The 22,685-nt window shown below is 47.8% G+C and overlaps 1 pseudogene; it reads right to left on the reverse strand.

The window, feature by feature from the left end:
* Positions 1-2,793: 2,793 nt before the first annotated feature.
* The window catches only part of LOC123185670 (uncharacterized), a 32,942-nt pseudogene continuing 13,050 nt past the window's right edge, over positions 2,794-22,685 (reverse strand).

Below are 22,685 nucleotides of genomic sequence, written 5' to 3' on the forward strand. Positions count from 1 at the left end.
TCTTCGAACAGTTCATCCACACGAAACTTAACGGAACTATTTATTAGCGGGGTTAGTACATATAACATCAAATCCCATCATGTCCTGTTGTAACATTATTGTATAATTATAATAAAATATTAACCACTGTATTCTATCGCAATTCTATGGCTCCCAAGTCAACGGGCTCAACAAGATTTCAAACATAAGCAAATAGCGAAACTATAACAACAATCTGTGAAAACAGGACAATCTATAAAGATGCAAGTGGTACATATACTTCTGTAACTCAAAAGATTCTGAAAAATTAGGATTAAATAAAAAAATCATAGCAGTACCGTGTAAAAATTTAAGAATTTTGCATGTTCCAGTAAAAATGTAAATTCACGCACTACAACAAAAGTTTCTATTTTTTGCACTGCACATACCGAACAAGCAATCTAAACATTCTAAAGGAAAATCTTGGCACATTATTTTTAAAATACAATGGATTTGTGCAAGGGGATAATTATATTTTTGAAAAGTTTCTATAATTAAGATTCACAAAGTTTCCATGGGCATGAACAAAGTTCAAGGACGTCCCCCACCTCAACGATGTTCGTCTTTCTCACTTTCACCTTTCTTTTTTAGAAATTTGTAGGTTCCCCTCTATATTTTTTTGTTTTTAAACTTTTAAAAGCACACAACAGAATAAAATGACTCTATAGAACTTAAGGGTTGTCTCCTGGCAACACTTTCTTGAAATCTATTAAGCTAGGCATAAATTACTCAAGTAATTGATCCACTCGGATCCTGAGGTATATCAAAGCCAATTTTAATTAACAATGATTTGTAATTTAGTAGTGGTCACAAATAAATATATATCACATAATGACAAAGTCTAATTCTCTTCCTATGCATCGGCATGTCATAAAAGAACAATTCATGCACATCAAGTAAAGGCCAATGCATAGTATACACAGTTTCTTGTAGTTTTATTGTGTTGGAAACATAGAGAGGTTGAGATGTAGTTACTCTGTCATAATAATTGCAAGTAGGGCAGAAAGCACATGCATATTATATTCATCAAAATCATCATGTGTAAAAGTAAAACGTAACCCATAAATAAAATACTTAATAAGCGCGAACTTATCTGATATAGTGTAGTTGGGAGAATTCAAAAGGATAATAGGACTATCATGTGTGGGTGCAATAGCAAAATTTTCATTCTTAACATGAGGAACTATAGCAAGTTCATCTCCATAAGAATAATTCAAATTGGCATCTTGGCGACAAGTACAACAAGCATCAATTTCATTAAAAAGGAATATTTCAAATGAATCCACGGGATCATAGCATTCATCCTTCGGTAAGCAGAAGGGAAATTAAACAATGTATGAGTTGAAGAGTTACTCTCATTATAAGGTGGGCACGGGTGATGAATCCGCTCTTCCTCCTTTTGTTCTCCACTCTCCTCCTCTCTTTTTTCATCTAATGAGCTCACAGTTTCAGCAATTTCTTCTTCCATAGATTCCTGCAAAATATTAGTCTCTTCTTGGACAGTGGTGACAATAAATTCTTTAACATGAGCATCAGAAGCATAGTTTTCATAGCTATATTTAAGTATGACAAAATTTTCAGATTTGTAAAGAGTCATATCATACTTTTTAATGAAAGAAGCAATTTCATAGGCACCCTTAAAAGAAAAAATTCTTCAATTTGTTCAATATCATAGTTATTATAAACACCTTTGGCATAAGAAGATAAGATTCCAGTATCCTTAAACTCACATTGGAAGGGACAGTGGATTTTAGGGTCTTCAGAACAACAAGTAAGATCATGTAGTTCACATAAATTCCAAGCATAGCAATGCAAAATATTAATATGATGCCATAAGAGTTTCTCTTTTTGAGATAAGCGGTGTCGCACAAAATAAGCATGATCATCTAATGATTTTCCCTCAACTAAGCTAGTTGGGCTTTCAGCATGAGCACAAAGGGATCGAATATGATCCTAGTAGAAAGCTTCAATTGTATGATAGATTTTGGGTGGTTCTTCAACCATTGGTTTAGCAGGTACATCAAATTTTTTGGTATTTTTCGTTCCTACCCATAACTAAAGATAGAAAACAAGAGCACAAAATAAAAAATAATTAGTGATAAAGCAAACAAGCGCTCACGAGAATATTCACCCCATGGTATTGCTCCCGGGCAATGGCGCCAGAAAAAGGTCTTGATAACCCACAACTACAGGGAATCAATTGTAGCCTTTTCAATAAATAAGAGTGTTGAATCCAACGAGGAGCTAAAGGTAGGATCTATATTCCCATCAAGTTCTAGAGCACCGATACAACTCTATGCACACTTAACGTCCGCTTTACCTAGAATAAGTGTGAAATTATTTTGTAGTTGATAGGATAAGTTTGCAAGAATAAAACTATAGGTACTTAGCGAGAATAAAACTATGAGTAATTTGCAAGATAATAAAGTTAGGACTGTCTAATTCACATACGGCTGAAAACGATTTCGTTTTCAATCATATTTTCAGCCAACCGAAGGAGGACAACTGTCTTGGCCTATCCCCATGTACCCTGTCCACCAAGTCCCTTTACCCCAAATTCGCTTTTAAACAGGTTAACACCCAGTGCTTCAAAATGGATCCATGCCTGAAACTTTTGAAGCACTAACACAGAACTTCAAATGAGTCCACACCCGAAACTTCTAATGCACACACAGATATCATCTACAGTAAGCAATTACAAATGAATAATACACTAACAATACCACTAAGAAAATGCTCTGCAATGCCACAAAAATGCCACTAAGAAAATGCAGATTAAAATCCAGTAAATTTACACTGCAAATGCCACTAAGATTAACACTGCAGAAATCGCTAAAATGACAAAAATGCATTGAAAAAACTCGATTACAAATACAGTAAAATCCAGTAAGAATGTACTGAAATTACAGTGTAAACTACTGTGTCAATTACTATGTCAAATCGCTAAAATTTACTATGTAAAACCAATTAGCATACAGTGGAATTCCACTAGGCAGTACATAGCAAAATCAAGAAATAACTACACTGTAAACTATCATCAGTTGCGCAGGACGTCGTGGCAGAGGCCAAGGGAGACCAAGCGTACGTCGGTGTCCAGGGCATGCGATCCCGCGTTGGTGCTGACGACGAGATGGGTGATGTAGCCCGCCGTACAGCCCCACTCGGCGATGGTGTTCACCACAGCTGACGCGGCGAGCTCTGGGGCGGTAGCCATGACTTCCAGGGTGGCGTCGAGGGACAAGTCCGGGTGCGTGGCGTGTAGTTCGTCGATGTGCTGGAAGAAACGCATGCTGATGCCCGTCATCCCGCATAGCTTGGTGAAGGTTTGCTTGAGGTCAGTGAGTTGGTCACTGTTGGTGACGCAGAAGTAGTAATCGGGGTAGTTGCCCTGTGGCAGGCAGTGGGACGGGTTCTCCGTGCCGATGGCCAGCATTGCCGCTAGCCCGTCCGCACACTGGGCAACACGGATCTCGCCCAAGGTGATGGCTGGAATGCTGCTGCTGCTAGTAATGCTCGCCTTCATGCATGCAAATATTAAAGAGAGTCAGTTTCCTTGAAATCTTAGGTTCCAAAAACCCTTACCTTCTACTCCTATCATACTCGATAGCTGAACCCGAGAGCCTAAATTGGATAAAGTGGAGAACAACCTGCCAGAGTATCTAGTGAATGTATTTGCTATAGAAAAATCAGAAGACCTCTTGCGCTTCTACAACACAAGAAGAAACACAAACAAAAGAAGAATTGTGATAAATTACACTAAAGTAAACAAAAGAAAAGGACATCTAGCAACAAGAACTAGAACTAGATGGAACTAGGTTCTTGTACATCAATAACCATTCCACAAAAAATAGATATGAGGAAGATTACAAAAGGAGTTATCTACAACTTATTTCTATATCTATCATAGAGAGGTTGCATGCAAAAAAGGAAATACAAACAACAAATATTAAAATACCACATTGTGAGCTCCAACATTTGTAATCCTCTGTTTTAAGCTATTCACTTTCTGCAAAAACATAAAAGTGGGATTATCCATTTACTACAAACGCGCATTAACTGATAAAAAAATGAAACTAGTACATAAAGCATTAACTATAACATCACACTTACATGAGACATGTAGAACTCATACAAAGCTTTCTCTAAATCAGGATCATCCATTTGACCTTCCTGCAATTAACAGATGAAACAATGAATGAACTAAAAACGGAACAAATAAGCTACCAAACGACAATAAAACAAAAAAATCAAATAAAAAATCAAATTAGAAATACAACCTTTGAAGCTTGAAAAGGATCATCCTCAGCAAAATCATTGGGGACAAAGGGATCCCCATCTGAATCATCAGAATCTTCAACACAAGCAGCAGAAGTGTCCTTACCAAAAGCCTTCATGAGTTTACCCATATTTTAAACTATAACCTAAATATATACAAACACAAATAAAAGGCAAAAAGTCTGAGATGAAATGGATTTACACTATAACCTAAATATATACATAACAAAAATATAAAGAAGATATGCGTTGATAGCATTTACAGTCTACATCTCTTTTATTTTCAATACATAACCACTATAGAACCCACTACCCATCTAAGAAGATTTCAATGCTTACAATGCACATCCACTATTTATCCCAAATCTACTAAATGGGGGAGAATCTAACTAAAAGGATTTCCACTGAGAAACGAGGGAGAATCTACTGAATCTATACACTCAAGCATGCGAAAACTAGGATACAAAAAGGGAAAGCGCATGGGCTATAAATAGGAAAAACATTGCAAGAATCCAATTCAATTACACTAAAAAATCCACTTGCAAAAAACACTGTAAAGCAACTACCAATTATAGTGTAAATCCACTCGCAAATACACTGTAAATCCAAGGCAATTACACTGGAAATCCACTCACAAATACACTGTAAATCCAAAAAGAAATTACAATGTAAGTCCCAAAAAAGGAATTACACCGCAAAACCAAAAGGATTTACACTGCATCCAACTAAGAATTACAAAGATATTCCGGATTTTTCTTATTTGATATCTTCAAGGCAAATCAACCCAGTGAAAAACAACTACGGATTTCGCTGTATACCTATCCACTAGAAAATTACACTAAAGATACACTTAGTTACACTAAAAAAACCACTCGAACAACAGAGTAAATTGCTGAAATTCCAAGGCAATTACACTGTAAGTCCAAAAGGAATTACACTGTAAATACAAAAGGAATTACACTATAAATCAAAAAAGGAATTATACTGCAATCAACTGGGAATACAGCGAAAAGCAACCATGAAAAGCCACAAAATTAATACTAAAGGATACAACAACATAAGTTTCCATGAATTATGAATCAGGACAATCTATGTTACTATATCGCAAAAGGAAGAAATTGGTACTTACAGTGAAAATCTGAAAAAAAAATTACACAACTACATAACAGAAATTACATTGTAAAAAAGACTAGGAAATGATGTTCACTAGCACTGTTACTTGCTTGAAATTACTGCATTGAACAGTACAATTACTTTCTAGAATTGCACTGGAAATTAGAGTGGACTCACAATACTATGTAAATTATAGTAGATGTATAGTGTAATTTACAATAGAAATATAGTAAATTGACAGTATAATTTACAATAGATTTACAGTCAAAACAGAGTCGATTTACAGTGTAATTTAGAGTGTAAATTTCTGCAGTTATACTACAGCACAAAATTTATAGTTTTACAGTTTGAATTACACTGTCAACTTAGTGTAAAAAATACAATAGAACTACAGTGTAAATAGTGTAGTATACACTGTAATTTTAGCAGATTTATGTTGTAATCTATAGTAGATTTACAGTGTAACTTACAAAAGAATTACAGTGTAAAAGATACAGTAGAATTACAGTATAATTGCAGTAGATTGAGCATGTGATTTGTCGTGTAATTTCTAGTAGAATTATACAGTAGAAATGCGGTGAGTCTTACAGTGTAATATATAGTACAATTACACTGTAAATATGATATAATATACAGTATAACTAATCCAATTCCCAGTGACACTTCACATTAGATTTAGAGTGTAAGAATAGTAGTATTATAGTGCAAATGACAGATGAATTACAGTGAGTTCTACAGTATAATTGAAGTTGAATTACAGTGTAATACAATAGATTTAGAGTGAACCGACACGTAAAACTACTGGAATTCCTCCATGAATGTTAGTGAGAATTTCAAAAACTCCCTCTTCCTAACAACATAACATACACTAGTTGAACCACTAACTGAAACAACACAATACTAAAAAACATAGACAAGCTTGCAAAAATATAGAATGTAAAGGGATGGTTGTTGTCGGTTCAATATCCGACGTATCTCGTAGTAGGGGTCCTAAGCTAGGCGTCTTGGAGCGATGGTAACATGGACACGGGATTTTACCCAGGTTCGGGCCCTCTTGATGGAGGTAAAACCCTACGTCCTGCTTTTGATTGTATTCATATGGGGTGTAGTACAGAGTACATGTATCTACTATGAGATTGATCTAATGAATATAAGATTGTCTATTGACTAGCCTGGCATCGGTTTATATGTGCACCGTAGGCCTAGGGTTTTAGGAGAGTCCTTGTGTTGGGCGCCAAGTCTCGTGGAGTCTTCCTTGTATGCGGCAGGCAATGTCCGAACTGGCCCATGAATGAGCCGCCACGGGGATCCTCGGCCCGATCTAGCTGGTCGGGGGACGACATGGTGGGTACACACAAGTCCAAGACACCGTCAGTAGCCCCCTGAACCGGCCTTCAAGTTGGGGTGCTCCTCGATTCTTCCGAACTATTGTTCATCTTCGGTCGTTGGTCTTGAAAACTGGTTCAAGAAATCTTCTCATCTTTAATCTTGAGGATCGCCAAAGTGAATCTGAAGAGTTTACACGTCGGGTATCCGAGGAGCCCCTTTAAGTCTTCGGCCTTTAACAATGGCTTATCATTTTTACTCCACACCTCGGGTTTGAAGTTGTTTCCATGCGGCGGCGTCCTCTTGCGTCCGAGCTCCAACCTCGGACTGCATTCGAGGTGTCTTTTGCAGCCGAGCACCAACGCCAGACCGCTTCCGAGCTCCAATGTCGGAATGTATCCGAAGAGTATTGTTACAGCCGAGCTCCAACGCTGAACTGTATCCGAGCTCCAACGCTGGACTATGTGTAACGCCCCAAGACCAGAGCTTCAGATGCCTTCCAGGGTTTCTGGGTTTCGTCGTGTGATTTGTTTGGTTCTTTGCATTCATCATTGCATCATGTGCATTGCACCATGTGATCATGCCATCATGTCATTTCTTTTCTTAACTCAACTAAATAAATGGCATGGACCTTTGATCCATTTAAACCGAGGGAATTCACCTGGTGACTTATCTTTATAACATACCCTCCCGACAGTAGGGAGCTATATTAAATATTCCATTTGTTGGAATTCACTGGAACACACTTGCAAAATAAATCTCAATGCTTTTGTTATCACAACTCTTGGCCTCTAACTTTGCTATTTATTCTTTCATCATATTCCGAGGTTCCTCCAAAAATCCGAACATTTCTGGATACTCCTAAAACCTCGTCCTAGTTCAAATCTTTTGTATTAAATTTCAATGAGTTTGTTTTAAACTCTTCTTTTTCGCGTGAAACTTCTTTTCTTGGGCTAAGTATAATTCTTAGGCTCAGTAGGAGTAGTTTCAGCATTTTCTAAAACCCCTAGCCTTTTTTTCCTTCCTTTTTCCTCCTGTCTACTTCTCTGTAAATGGGAAATAGCAAAAGGTTGTTTTTTTTATCCAAAGCAGCAACTGGCCGGCCCATCTGCAGGTCCAGCCGACCCCCCTCCTAATCCCTCTCTAGGCCCATTTCCTTCCCCGCAGCCCACCTGGATCCAGCCGGCCTCTAAGCCCAAGGCCCAACCAAGGCCATCTCTAATCCTAACCCTAGCCCGCTCGATCCCTCGCTCTCCTCTAGATTTCCCTCTCCCTCGTCTCCCTCCGCCACACAGACGCAACGCCAGCGAGAGGAGTTTCTCTCGCTCGTCCTCCTCCAGACAACGTCGCCTCTCTCCTCACCCTTCCTCTCCCCCGCACCGCGAGCCCTCCTCCCGTGCTAGATCCCTCTCCCTTCCATCCTCCTCGCACGCCGTGCATAAGAGAGGGATCTCGATCTCATCTCCTCCCCACGCGCGCTGCTTTCCTGCCTGTTGTCTGGTCCGCCCCCGCACCGAACCTTCTCCTTGACGCCGGCCCGGCCGCCGAGCATCGCCTCTCTGCACGGCTCCTTCCCCGTGACCCCGAGCTCCATGGCACCGGCCTCCTTTGCAAGCCATCGTCAGCAGCCCCGCTGCTGCAGTTCAGAGGCAAGCCCCTCCGACCGCGCCAACTCCGGCGCCCCTGCAGCCTCTCCTCCGACGCCGGCGAGTAGAGGTCGCCGCCGCGCCATCTTGCTGCTGCTCTTATGGTTCTCGGTGACCTCCATGTCCTGCTGGACCACTCCTTGCCCCGTTGCCGCTTGGTACCATTGCCTGAGCGCATGTCACCTGGACCACCGCCTCGCTACCCTCGTGTGCCTCCGCCTCTGTTGCCTCCGATGGTGGCTGTTTCGTTTTGGGCTTCGTGGAAAAATCCTCTCCGACAAGTGTACGAGTACACAGTGTCGCGTCCAGTATCTCTACCGACGTCCCCTGAATCGACAAGTACTAGCTTCACCACCGAACCAGGACGCCAAGTTCCGCTCCGTACGTGTACGACTACACCCGGTGATGCGACAAGCCCAGACGTGTACATCTACTCCATCAAGACCGGACCGACAAGTACCCCAACGTCTTGTGTACAACACCGTCGCCGAAGACCCGGGTAGCAAAACGTCAAGTACCTATGACCGAAGAACGCCATGTACCTCTCTGAAGAAAACCGAACATGTACCACTACGTCCGGAGGCATCGGATCCGTCAAGTTCCACTACCGCCGTGAACAAATACCGTCCCCGAGATCGCGAGAACCTCTACTTCCTCCTCAAAACGTGAACGACTACCGTCGACCCCAAGTGACTCGGATTCGTCAAGTCCTTCTACGAAAATGTGTACCACTACCGTCGCGAGTACCTCTACCGTCGTCGTGTACCCCCTACTTTCACCACGTCCCGAGAACGTTTACTTCCTCTACTTGGCACCGAACGAGAACCGGCCCGTTTGCACGCTTTGAAGGTATAACGTCGAGACGACCACCATGGACGAATGTTGTGTGATACAAGATGAACCCCGTGTTAGCAGCATGCCCGTTTGTTCTATGCACGACCCTCGGTTTCCATGCCACCAACACATGGGACACCCGGTATCCGGGAGCTTCCCACCTTTCTTTTGCTCGCTCCCGTCACACTTTCTTTTGCACCGACGTCTCAATGAGTTGTCAGAACCAAAATGTTGCCGTGGCACCCCTTTTGTTTCCGCCACGATGACAAATGCTTCATAATATGCTCATGTCAACATTTTCTTAAAACTTGCATAAAACTAGCACATGTCATCCGCATCATGATAACAACATTAAAAATGCTTTAAATTGTTGTTTGCATTAATTTGCTAAATGCATATGGGGTTTACCGGATGCGTTGTTTGTTATATCCGGCCCCATTTAAATTGCTTAAATGGTATAGTTTTGTTATGCTTCACATCTTGCCATGTTAACCAATATTTAATATTGTTGAGTACCTAAATGAGAGAGAACCTTCCAAGGGCAGCCGGTACTGTGTGTACCACGACCTCCACACCCACAACACCAACGAATGTCAAGAGCTCCGAGCCGTGCGAGAAGGAAGGATCGGCCGTCGCCCTGACCGCAGTGACCGGGGCTACGGGCGAGGGGGAGGAAGGAACACAGGACGCTGAGAAGACCATGGCCCGCGCCAAGGGTGGCGCGACCAACCTCGCGAGGATCGCTGGCAAGACCCGCCTCGCAAGAGAGACTGGAGGGATCAGCCTCACGAGGATCGCCCGCAAGGCAATGCAGGCCTCCCCCCGCTGCCGCCGCAGCCAAGGAGAAACGAGGACCACCACCAAGACGAGGGGGCTGGGGGCTTCCAGGAGCCGCACGCAATCGCCTGCATCCTGGGCAGGGCTCAGGCCCCAGCCTCTCAACGCATCTTCAAGCAGTTCGCCCGCGAAGTGAATGCAGTCCTCCCCAGGCTTGAAGCCACGCGCCCTCTCAGGTGGTCGGCATGCGCCATCACGTTTAGCTCAGCAGATCAGCTCAAGTGTGCGGCTACAGCCGGAGTCCTGCCGATGCTTTGTTCCCCAATCATCAGCAACGTGATGGTCACCTGGACCCTCATCGATGGCGGGGCAGGGCTCAACGTCCTGCCCGTGGAAACATTCAACAATCTCCAAGTGCCCTACAGCCAGCTTCAGCCAACCAAGCCCTTCTCCGGAATCACTGACGGCTCCACGGTCCCGATTGGGCAGGTCCGCCTCCCTGTCACCTTCGGGGCACGTGACAACTACCGCACCGAGCTCATCGACTTCGACATCGCTCACATTCGCCTGCCGTACAACGCCATCCTTGGGTACCCAGCGCTGGCCAAGTTCATGGCCGTAACTCACCACGGCTACAACATCCTCAAGATGCCAGGAAGTGGCGGAGTCATCACGGTGCCCTGTGAAGAGAAGGACGCGGTGTGTTCCCTGGAACGAGCCTTTCAGGCCGCGTCACTGGAAGACCCGGATCGCGGAAGCAGGAGGCTTCCCGAGACTGCCCCCAAGAAGAAGAAGACGTTGTCCGGCCCGGCCCCTCAGGAGGCAGGCCGCTCTGGGCCCGTGCCTGCCCGGGGGAAACCTCCTTCCGTCGCATAGGAAAGCGCGCCCGGCGCCCTCCTCAGGCAGGGCTAGGGGGCTCTCCCTTGGAGGGCCACCGACCTGGCTAGGGTCACGAGGGAGGCGCTTGGGCACCACATGGAGGCGTGTTTCGAAGCACGTTTCCCTCAAGAAGGAGCAAGGCAAGGAGAGCCAGACCCTTAGGAGCTCATCAGCAAGGCCATTCGGGAGCTACAGGAGTCAAGAGTCATGAAAGGCGGCCGCTGTCTACCAGCAGTGGCTCCCCATCCAGGCGAGGATGGTGGGCTGCGCGTCTGCATCGACATACCAGGACTCAACCGAGTCGCCTCTCTGGAGTGCCTCTGGCCCTCGCGAGTGGGGCGCTGCGGAGGTCCACCCCACAGTTACGTTCGCATGCCTTACGGCTTGCTGAACGCGGCTGTCACGTACCAGCGCCTCATGAGGGGCATCATGGAGGCACAAGAGGCCAGGCGTTCCGCAGCCCTGGCGGAGATGGAGATGGTCCGCAGGGAGCTACCAGCGCCTCCGGAGCCTCCCGAGGCCCCTGGGCCTGGGGGCTCATGAGGATCGGCTTCGCAGCCCACCGAGTCTGCTACACCAACACCCCTTCGTCCTCAACGTCATCAGGTGACATCTTTCAAGTTTCACTTCCAGCTGGGAGCGCCCTCCCAGGGCTGCATTATTCCCAGGCCACGTGGGTCCGTCCCTGCGGCATGTATCCCTTTTATTTCATATTGTTAGCTTACCTTGTTGGGGGCGCCCCTCGGGCTGCATGATCCCCAAGTCGCTCGGGCCAGACCCAGTGATGTCCACCTTCCCAGCATCTATTTGAATGAATCCACTCCTTCGCGGCTAATGTGTTTGACCTAGCTGCCCGCTCAACTGACGCCAACTGACGGAACTGCTCTCAAACGGCACGACGCTTGCGCATGGGTCCATCCCTGCAACACCGACAAACCTGAATGGCTGAGCTCTGGCCGCGGCAGCCCCGCATGGCACCACCTCATCAAGCCTTCAGTGCCTCGTACCCCTCGGAAGCAACCAACGGTTGACTGTCAATTGTCACGGCAACCCCTCGTTTTTTCTATGATGGGTCTACAGGATCTCCTGAAGGAGCTGCGCCAGGCGAGGACCTTGCGGTGTCTCCTTCGCTCTCATCCGCGCGAACCGCTTGCACATTAAAGGGGGGGTGCCTGAGCATCGCGACTCAGGGCTCCTACTGGCTCTCCAGCCCTCACCCTCTAGCCTTGTCCACGGCATCGCGACCTGGCATACCAGCGACGGCTGAGACTCGCTCGAGGGCCGGGACCCGAGGACGTAGAGCAGAAAGGGGAGCAAAGGCGAGAGGGGAGGGACACGCGAGGACCTCGCCGAGCAACCTCGCGCCTGCCGATGCACGGACCGGCGACACACCTGAGAGAGACACCTGATTCTCGAGATAAGTCACCACCTGGAAGCACCAGCTACCGTGGCACCACCCCCGCACCTAATGCAATCCCGTGTTAACGACGCCGCTCTCCTTTCTCACCGAACGATGGCTGCTTGAGCACAAAAGGGGACCTCCTGAGCATCGCGACTCAGGGGCTCTTACTGGACTCCGGGTCGCTCACCTCCTGGCCTTGACCACGGCATCGCGACCTGGCATACCAGCGACGGCTGAAGCCGCCTTGGGACTGGGACCTGTCAGTGCAGAGCACCAAGCCCTCGTGAGGTTCAAAAGGGAGGACAGAGCTAAGACGGAATGAGCAACTCGCACAGTTCTACGACAAGGGTTGTATTAACAAAACAGGATCACAGGCACCTTACAAGCCCCCACGGGACGCGTCTTTGATTCCTCGCAGGGAACAGATCCTAAAGGGACACTAACTACGCGCGCCCCTGCAAAAGACGCCATCATCAACAGTGGGCCGTCAAGCACCGGCGCCAACCCCATCCAGATCAGAGTCGGCGGCGGCCTGACGAGCCCGCCCTGCTCCAGGAGCGGCGCCGGCTCGGGGGCTCGTAGCTGTCGTCGCTCGTCTCCGGAGTCGTGAAGAGCTCGCCGGAGTCGCTGGAACCTCCGACGCCTCCACCGCCTGAGGAGCTGCCAAGGGAGCGGTCGGCGGGCCCAGTCCTCGCCGCAGCAGGGTCCCGGCCACCTCTCCCGGGGTAGCACTCCAGCCGGCGCCCGTTCGCATCGAAGACCTTGAAGAACATCACCGAAGCACCGTCGTACTCCAAATGGATCGCGAAGGCGCCTCTTGTCCTGCAAACCCGAGCGATTTCGCTCCAGCCTCGAGTCATGAAGACCTCGCTCGGGGCAACGACCGCGACCTCTGCCTCGGTCGCGAGGGTGCTGCAGCCGGCGTGCTGCAGCCAAAGCTCCAGGGGCTCTCCCTGTGGGACGATGGAGGCGAAGAAGGAAGGAAGGCGAATCCAAGACCAAGGAGGCATGGCGACATGGAGCATGAGCTCTTGGGAGGAGCCCTCGGTGTGGACCCCAGGGGGGACGACCCACACTTTCGTGACCCGCCGGCGCCAACGGCGGCGCCGCCCGTGGCGATCAGCATCAGCTCCTTCAGGGCCCTCGATGTGGGCATACAAGGGAAGCGGGAACCCCGGTGGTGCCTGCACGCACCAAGGCCTCGGCACCACCTGATGGGCCCCCTCGTCCGGGCCACGGAGGACGAGCCGTTTCTTCGGCGGGAGCGGGTCAGGTTCCTCTCAGGGAGCCTTCCCCTTCTCTGCCGTCGAGAACTGACGGATCGGAGCCATCGCAGCAAGACGGAGCAAGGACTGGGAAGAAGGAGAAGCAAGGTGGGATGGACTGGAAGGGCGCACGCCGTTCCGTACTTATAGCCGGTGAAGGCCAACCGCCGACCTCCACGATCGCAGGTAATCACGACCCGCTTTGCATGCAGGGACTTGCCCAATCCGTGCAGTGGCCGAGGCTCCATGGGGAAGTGGAGACGCCCGCGTCCAATCAACCGCCACGCGGCGCCCGAGGCCGCAGGCTGTTAGGTCCCGCGGCACTTTGCTCTTGCCCTTCCGCCTCCCTGCACGGCCAAGTCCGGGCGCGCCTTGGGCCTGGGGGCTACTGTTGGTGTTCCGGGAACGGGGGACCCCAGACTTGCCTGCCTGCGGCCTGCGGCGTGGCTCAAAGGGGGGCCCAGCACGACCGATCTTCACCAACACAGACCCAAGACCCTCACGAGGGGCCAAGCCTCGCGGGGCGGACGATGCGGAGCTTCCTCAGGCACGGCCTCATCAGGCTGGCTCGCGAGGAGGCGGAGAGATCAAGGCGGGGTACCTCGCGAGGTGCCCATGACGCAAGCCATGACGACCAAAGGCGCCAGGCGGGTGCCAGCCCGCGCAGTGTCCTCCTTTCCTCTTTGGTGCAAAGGGAGCAAGCGCAGCTGCGGAGAACCGAGGCATCAGGCAAAGGTTGCCATTTCGGTGCAACAAGACCAAGACCAGGAGGACTGCAAGACGGAGGTCATTGTGGAGCCCAGGACGGCGTCACCACCAGAGCTTTGTGCAGGGGAAGACTACTTTTGTCAGGATAGCTAGTACTAGCTGTCCCCCTTCAAATTAGCCTGCCATTGTTGGCTCCCTTCCCGCTCGATATTTGGGAAGAGGACCAGGGCCACTATAAATAGGACCAGCCACCCACAGAACGAGAGAGGATCAAAATCAGAGAGAGAGAGAGAGAGAGAAGGATGACTGAACTCCTCCCAGTGGTTCATTGCCCCAGACAAGAGCAGACCCTCGCGAGGCTGTTCTTCCTTGTATTGTTCATCATCATCAGCCCAAGAGGCAATCCACCACACCACACACTGGAGTAGGGTATTACACCACAATGGTGGCCCGAACCAGTATAAACCCTGTGTCTCTCGTGTTGTTCTTTCCATAGCTTAGATCTTTGCGTGGCGGAGGGGTGCAGGTAGGTAGGAGGCAAAATCTCCGCGCGCACCCCAGTGTTCCAACCTCAAGGGTCTGCCGGAACCCGAAATCCGACAGTATTATGTCATTCTTGATAATTTGAGTTCATGTTTCATGATTCATAGTTTGTTAAGAGTGGGGTATTTTAAATCCATCAACCTCTTCGTTGGAGTTATCTTGGGTTATATTTCACCTAAAGCCTTCCCTAAGGTTTGTTGCAATTATGGTGCTTATAAATGATCCAAGTTCTTCATTTATCTTCCCAGTGAATAATCTTCTCGTCTCCTTGTTCATATCAATCCAATTTATCGTTTCCATCAGTGGCAGAATTTCACCTCATAGTTTTGAGATGTTCTTCATAAGCCCACTACAAGCTTACTCTTTTCGTTGTTGGTTTCCAACAACTCCGTTCGACCCTTCTCCTAAAGAGGCTTTTTCAAGCTCATTTGAGGTAGAAGATGTTGTTTTCTCCTCCGTTCTTTTGATTCCATTCCTACATTTGTTCTGGAGGCATTGTGATGTTGCTATCTTCGACCCATCATCTTGTTTTGTCAAGTTCAGATTATATGCCTTCCATTTCCAACCGGAGTGTTGTCATAATTGATCCTTATCGTTCTTTGTACATCTCGTTTCAACCGGAGTGCTCGTATGTACTTCTTGTCCATTGCAACCCTTTTTATGTCATTCAACCTACAAGGTTCTCGTAATGTTCCTTGTTACTCTTTCTAGTGGAGTGTTTTCTACGTCGATCATCTCCGTTATATTCTTTTCTCAAAATGGTTTAACCTCCCAAGGTTCTTTGGTTTCACTCGTTTGTCAAAGAAGCAACTTAGTTTTACCTCTTCTATTTCTCTCCCGTTTTCCCTCAGGTGCCATTCTAGATCTCAGGACGAGATCCTCTCGTAGTGGTGGAGTGTTGTAACGCCCCAAGACCGGAGCTTCAGATGCCTTCCAGGGTTTCTGGGTTTCGTTATGTGATTTGTTTGGTTCTTTGCATTCATCATTGCATCATGTGCATTGCACCATGTCATTATGCCATCATGTCATTTCTTTTCTTAACTCAACTAAATAAATGGCATGGACCTTTGATCCATTTAAACCGAGGGAGTTCACCTGGTGACTTCTCTTTATAACATACCCTCCCAATAGTAGGGAGCTATATTAAATATTCCATTTGTTGGAATTCACCGGAACACACTTGCAAAATAAATCTCAATGCTTTTGTTATCACAACTCTTGGCCTCTAACTTTGCTATTTATTCTTTCATCATATTCCGAGGTTCCTCCAAAAATCTGAACATTTCTGGATACTCCTAAAACCTCGTCCTAGTTCAAATCTTTTGTATTAAATTTCAATGAGTTTGTTTTAAACTCTTCTTTTTCGTGTGAAACTTCTTTTCTTGGGCTAAGTATAATTCCTAGGCTCAGTAGGAGTAGTTTCAGCATTTTCTAAAACCCCTAGCCTTTTCTTTCCTTCCTTTTTCCTCCTGTATACTTCTCTGTAAATGGGAAATAGCAAAAGTTTGGTTTTTTCTATCCGAAGCAGCAACTGGCCGGCCCATCTGCAGGTCCAGCCGACCCCCCTCCTAATCCCTCTCTAGGCCCATTTCCTTCCCCGCGGCCCACCTGGATCCAGCCGGCCTCTAAGCCTAAGGCCCAGCCAAGGCCATCTCTAATTCTAACCCTAGCCCGCTCGATCCCTCGCTCTCCTCTTGATTTCCCTCTCCCTCGTCTCCCTCGGCCACACAGACGCAACGCCAGCGAGAGGAGTTTCTCTCGCTCGTCCTCCTCCAGACAGCACCACCTCTCTCCTCGCCCTTACTGTCCCCCGTGCCGCGAGCCCTCCTCCCGTGCCAGATCCCCTCTCCCTTCCATCCTCCTCGTGCACCATGCACAGGAGAGGGATCTTGATCTCATCTCCTCCCCACGCGCGCTGCTCTCCTGCCCGTTATCCGGTCCGCCCCCGCACCGAACCTTCTCCTTGACGCCGGCCCGGCCGCCGAGCATCGCCTCTCTGCACGGCTCCTTCCCCGTGACCCTGAGCTCCATGGCGCCAGCCTCCTTTGCAAGCCATCGTCAGCAACCCCGCTGCTGCAGTTCAGAGGCAAGCCCCTCCGACCGCGCCAACTCCGGCACCCCTGCAGCCTCTCCTCTGACGCCGGCAAGTAGAGGCCGCCGCCGCGCCATCTTGCCGCTGCTCTTATGGTTCTCGGTGACCTCCATGTCCCGCTGGACCACTCCTTGCCCCGTTGCCGCTTGGTACCATTGCCCGAGCGCATGTCACCTCGACCACCGCCTCGCTACCCTCGTGCACCTCCACCTCTGTTGCCTCCGATGGTGGTATTTCGTTTTGGGCTTCGTGGAAAAATCCTCTCTGACAAGTGTATGAGTACACAGTGTCGCGTCCAGTATCTCTACCGACGTCCCCTGAATTGACAAGTACCAGCTTCACCACCAAACCAGGACGCCAAGTTCCGCTCCATATGTGTACGACTACACCCGATGATGCGACAAGCCCCGACGTGTACATCTACTCCATCATGACCGGACCGACAAGTACCCCAACGTCTTGTGTACAACACCGTCGCCGAAGACCCGGGTAGCAAAACGTCAAGTACCTATGACCGAAGAACGCCATGTACCTCTCCGAAGAAAACCGAACATGTACCACTACGTCCAGAGGCATCGGATCCATCAAGTTCCACTACCGCCGTGAACAAATACCGTCGCCGAGATCGCGAGAACCTCTACTTCCTCCTCGAAACGTGAATGACTCCCGTCGACCCCAAGTGACTCGGATTCGTCCTTCTACGAAAACGTGTATCACTACCATCGCGAGTACCTCTACCGTCATCGTGTACCCCCTACTTCCACCACGTCCCGAGAATGTTTACTTCCTCTACTTGGCACCGAACGAGAACCGGCCCGTTTGCACGCTTCGAAGGTATAACATCGAGATGACCACCGTGGACGAATGTTGTGTGATACAAGATGAACCCCGTGTTTGCAGCATGCCCGTTTGTTCCGTGCATGACCCTCGGTTGCCATGCCACCGACACATGGGACACCCGGTATCCGGGAGCGCCCCACCTTTCTTTTGCTCGCTCCCGTCACACTTTCTTTTGCATCAACGTCTCAATGAGTTGTCGGAACCGGAATGTTGCCGTGGCACCCCTTTCGTTTCCGCCACAATGACAAGTGCTTCATAATATGCTCATGTCAACATTTTCTTAAAACTTGCATAAAACTTGCACATGTCATCCGCATCATGATAACAACATTAAAAATGGTTTAAATTGTTGTTTGCATTAATTTGCTAAATGCATATGGGGTTTACCGGATGCGTTGTTTGTTATATCCGGCGCCATTTAAATTGCTTAAATGGTATAGTTTTGTTATGCTTGACATCTTGCCATGTTAACCAACATTTAATATTGTTGAGTACCTAAATGAGAGAGACTAAATAATTGATGTGGTGTTCCGTCAATATGCAACTCGTTGCATATTGAGCTCCACTTAACTTGTAGTTTTGTTTGTGCATTTTGCCATGCCATGCCTCATTAAACCGGACATGCATCATACTTGGGTGTGCATCATGCCATGTTTATATGGTGGTTGTTTACTATGTTGTTTGCTTCTTTCCGGTGTTGCTTCTTCGGGTTGGTTCCGATAACGTCGTGTTGTGAGGATTCGTTCGACTTCGTCCATTTATCTTCTTCATGGACTCGTTCTTCTTCCTTGCGGGATTTCAGGCAAGATGACCATACCCTCGAAATCACTTCTATCTTTGCTTGCTTAGTTGCTCGCTCTTTTGCTATGCCTATGCTACGATACCTACCACTTGCTTACCATGCCTCCCATATTGTTGAACCAAGCCTCTAACCCACCTTGTCCTAGCAAACCGTTGTTTGGCTATGTTACCGCTTTGCTCAGCCCCTCTTATAGCGTTGTTAGTTGCAGGTGAAGATTGAAGTTTGTTCGTTGTTGGAACATGGATATTTCGTTGGGATATCACAATATCTCTTATTTAATTAATGCATCTATATACTTGGTAAAGGGTGGAAGGCTCGGCCTTATGCCTGGTGTTTTGTTCCATTCTTGCCGCGCTAGTTTCCGTCATATCGGTGTTATGTTCCCGGATTTTGTGTTCCTTACGCGGTTGGGTTATAATGGGAACCCCTTGACAGTTCGCCTTGAATAAAACTCCTCCAGCAAGGCCCAACATTGGTTTTACCATTCGCCACCTAGCCTTTTTTCCCTTGGGTTCTGCAGACTCAAGGGTCATCTTTATTTAACCCCCCCGGGCCAGTGCTTCTCTAAGTGTTGGTCCAACTGAGCGATGTCCGGAGCTACCAGGGGCAACTCTGGGCTGGCCCACCCGACGTCTTGCTCATCCGGTGTGCCCTGAGAACGAGATATGTGCAGCTCCTATAGGGATTTGTCGGCACATCTGGGTGGCTTTGCTGGTCTTGTTTTACCATTGTCGAAATGTCTTGTAACCGGGATTCCGAGCCTGATCGGGTCTTCCCGCTAGAAGGAATATCCTTCGTTGACCGTGAGAGCTTGTGATGGGCTAAGTTGGGACACCCCTGCAGGGATTTGAACTTTCGAAAGTCGCGCTCTCGGTTATGGGCAGATGGGAATTTGTTATCCGGTTGTAGAAAACCTAAAGTTGACCTTAATTAAAATGCACCAACCGCGTGTGTAACCGTGATGGTCTCTTCTCGGCGGAGTCCGGGAAGTGAACACGGTGTTGGAGTTATGCTTGACGTAGGTTGTTCTAGGATCACTTCTTGATCATAGATTTCTCGAACATGCTTTTCCTTCTCTTCTCACTCTCTTTTGCGTATATGTTAGCCACCAAATATGCTAGTCGCTTGCTGCAGCTCCACCTCATACCTTTTACCCTTCCTATAAGCTTAAAAAGTCTTGATCGCGAGGGTGTGAGATTGCTGAGTCCCCGTGACTCACAGATACTTCCAAAACCATCTTGCAGGTGCCGTTGAACCGTGCGGATGACGCAACCAAGCTCAAGGAGGAGCTCAATGAAGATCTTGTCCTTTTGTGTTGTTTCGTTCTAGTTGATCAGTAGTGGAGCCCAATTGGGGTCGACCGGGGATCTATGTAGCATTTGGGGTAGTCTTCTTTTTATTTTGGTTCCGTAGTCGGACCTTTGATTGTATCTGGATGATGTAATGCTTTATTCATGTAATTGTGTGAAGTGGCGATTGTAAGCCAACTATGTATCTCTTTCCCTTATGTATTACATGGGATGTGTGAAGATTACGTCACTTGCGACATTGCTTTCAATGCGGTTATGCCTCTAAGTCGTGCTTCGACACGTGGGAGATATAGCCGCATCGAGGGCGCTACACTATGTCCAAGCTCCAACGCTGGACTATATCCGAGGTGTCATAAATCACCTTGGTTCAAAAAAGTTGAAGGAGTTTAGCCGAGCTTAATGCCGGAAATGCCCTCTATGGAGCCAGCCACTGGCGCCCGAGCTTTATGCTAGACTGCTTCTGAGGTGGTGCACCACCCCGACTGCGGGCCTATTTTTTGTCAATATTTTTTATTGGTGCAATTTATTCTTTGCCGAGATATATAGCCAGTAGCCCTCAAGGTGTGTATCGGTCTAAAACTCGAGATGCACCTGAAGGATGACATAAGATGCTGATCCCAGTAGCCCCTGAGACTCAAGTTGATACGCAAAATCGGCCTGAGGATCAACTCCTAGCTCGGCAGAATACTTCGAGACACAAAAAGCGGTGTGCAAAGTCCTCGAGACTCAGGTTGGGTGTGGCTGACCAACCTGAGGATCATAATCTCCTCGAAAACTATATTGTACTTAAATTTTCTGCATTGGATTGCCAATGTAGTAGCCCCCCGAGAATTGGGTTGGGTAACATGGCCGACCCTAGGATCGTACCTCCTCGGGAACTAGTTCAACTGTCATGTATCTTTTGACAATACCGAGGTGGGGTTCGGCAGAAAAGATGCCGAACTGTAGTTTTAGAAAAGAGTTTCATGCCGAACACCTCAACCAAGAGAATGTCCTTCTTCCTGGAAGGAAAACATAAAATAGGTGAAAAGATGTTATAAGCTCAAAGGCCAAAAACACACGTAAAAAACTTTGCGTCTAGATTGAATCAAGTTGTTTTGGTGCCAATAAGAAATGGGTCTTAAAATTGTACTTCTGTCGTGCTTTGACATGACAAATTCAATCTCTAGACTTCAAGTGGGTCAGCCTTCGGCTTCAACCTCCCTATCCCAAAGGCGGAGTGTTTCTCAAGCCAGTTTAGCGAACTAAAGGCGAGCAGCTTTAGAGAGAAACCAGGCTACCCGGCTATTGATCATACACCTGAGTCGATAAAGGAGTGGTAGAAAAATATTTTGCAACGACTAAGAAGAAAACATCTATTACAAAACTGCTCATATTAATTTAAGAGCCCCCAAGTGATTTGGGTAAAAGAATTTTATGTATAATTATTGCATGTACTGAAGTACTTATATAATATCTGTGTTCACCCGAACTTTAAATGCGTCTTAACTGACCGTCGGCTTCTCCCTCTTCGGTCAAGGGCCGAAAAGTGTTATGTACTCCACCTGTCGAGAGTATCGACGATGTTTCTGATAACCAGGCAATCAGGCCATAAGGCTATAACAGACAAAGCGCGCTCAGGGAACTTATGTTATATTACTGACGAAGTGTAAGAAGCATCTTCGAAGAAAATAGTACCTCCACCGATACCTTTCTTCGGTTGCTCATTATTACTATGAGACTTGTGCAATAGATTTTTTGTAGTCATGAGTTCCGTTGTGTGCCAACCATGATTGAAAACAATAAGAGCGCTAGCTTTCAGCTTCACCTAATCTGAGGTCCGAGCTCGGATGACCCGATCGTGACAATCGCAGAGGTGCTCCCTTTACTCCCTAGCCGAACAATCGGGAACGTAGGGGTAAGCACAGGAGCAAGGTAATCCAGCTTGCAGAACACTTAGGTCAACATGGTGCATATTGTGGCGTAATACACGAACAAGGAACGAATCCATACAAGTATAAGCATATGCAAGAGTAAAGACTTCATAAAGGAAGCCCCTAGTAAATGGGGTATTTGAATTTGTGTGTCACAAACAAAGTTTTGACAATGGTGTTTTCGCATACAACATTTTACCAAAAAGGTATAATTCTTGGTCGAACTGAACAAAATTTGAAACTGAAAGTTTTTGAGCATGAAAGCGACTTAGCTGGTTAATGTGCTCGGTGTTGATTATGAGGTCCGGACTTATGGCGGGATGTCGGTGGGAACGACACCTATGGGATCACAAGAATCCCTACTGTGGTTAGCGGGGCGTGGGGTCATGAGAAGAGCGGATCAAACAGATAGCACACGGTTCGTTTATCTAGGTTCGGGCCGCGAGGATGCGTAAAACCCTACTCCTGCTTTGGTGGATTGTATATCTGTGTTCTTGAGCTGGCTATGGGGCGTGAGGAGCTCCAAAAAGCCGAATCCTTCTCCTGGTCGCCTCAGGCCTCCTTTTATAGAAAAAGGGATTGCCACAGTGGCACACGGGAGGTGGAAAGGGTACAGTGATGCAAGGTTATCCCTTGCATTACATGACAAGGTGCATTTAATGCGTCTTGCCTAGGTGTCCTTGCTTTATCGGGGACGGGGGAGAGATCTGTCTCGTCCGTCGCCGCTCCTTCTTGTGTCGACATGCGCCCTGGCCAGCGACGCCTGCGATGCCATGTAGGTAGGCAAGCAACTGAGGTGGCGCAGTGGTGGGTCTTCACAAAGATCTGCATGCCGCCACGCAGGTGCCTGCCCAGCTGGTTGGGTCGGCAGCTACATGCATGCGGTGGTGGAGGTTTAGTCGGCATGGGCCTGATGGTGGCCCTGCGGGTGTCCTCGGTAAG

This window comes from Triticum aestivum, chromosome 1A (genome assembly GCF_018294505.1).
Source record: "Triticum aestivum cultivar Chinese Spring chromosome 1A, IWGSC CS RefSeq v2.1, whole genome shotgun sequence".
NCBI classification, from domain to species: Eukaryota; Viridiplantae; Streptophyta; class Magnoliopsida; order Poales; family Poaceae; genus Triticum; species Triticum aestivum.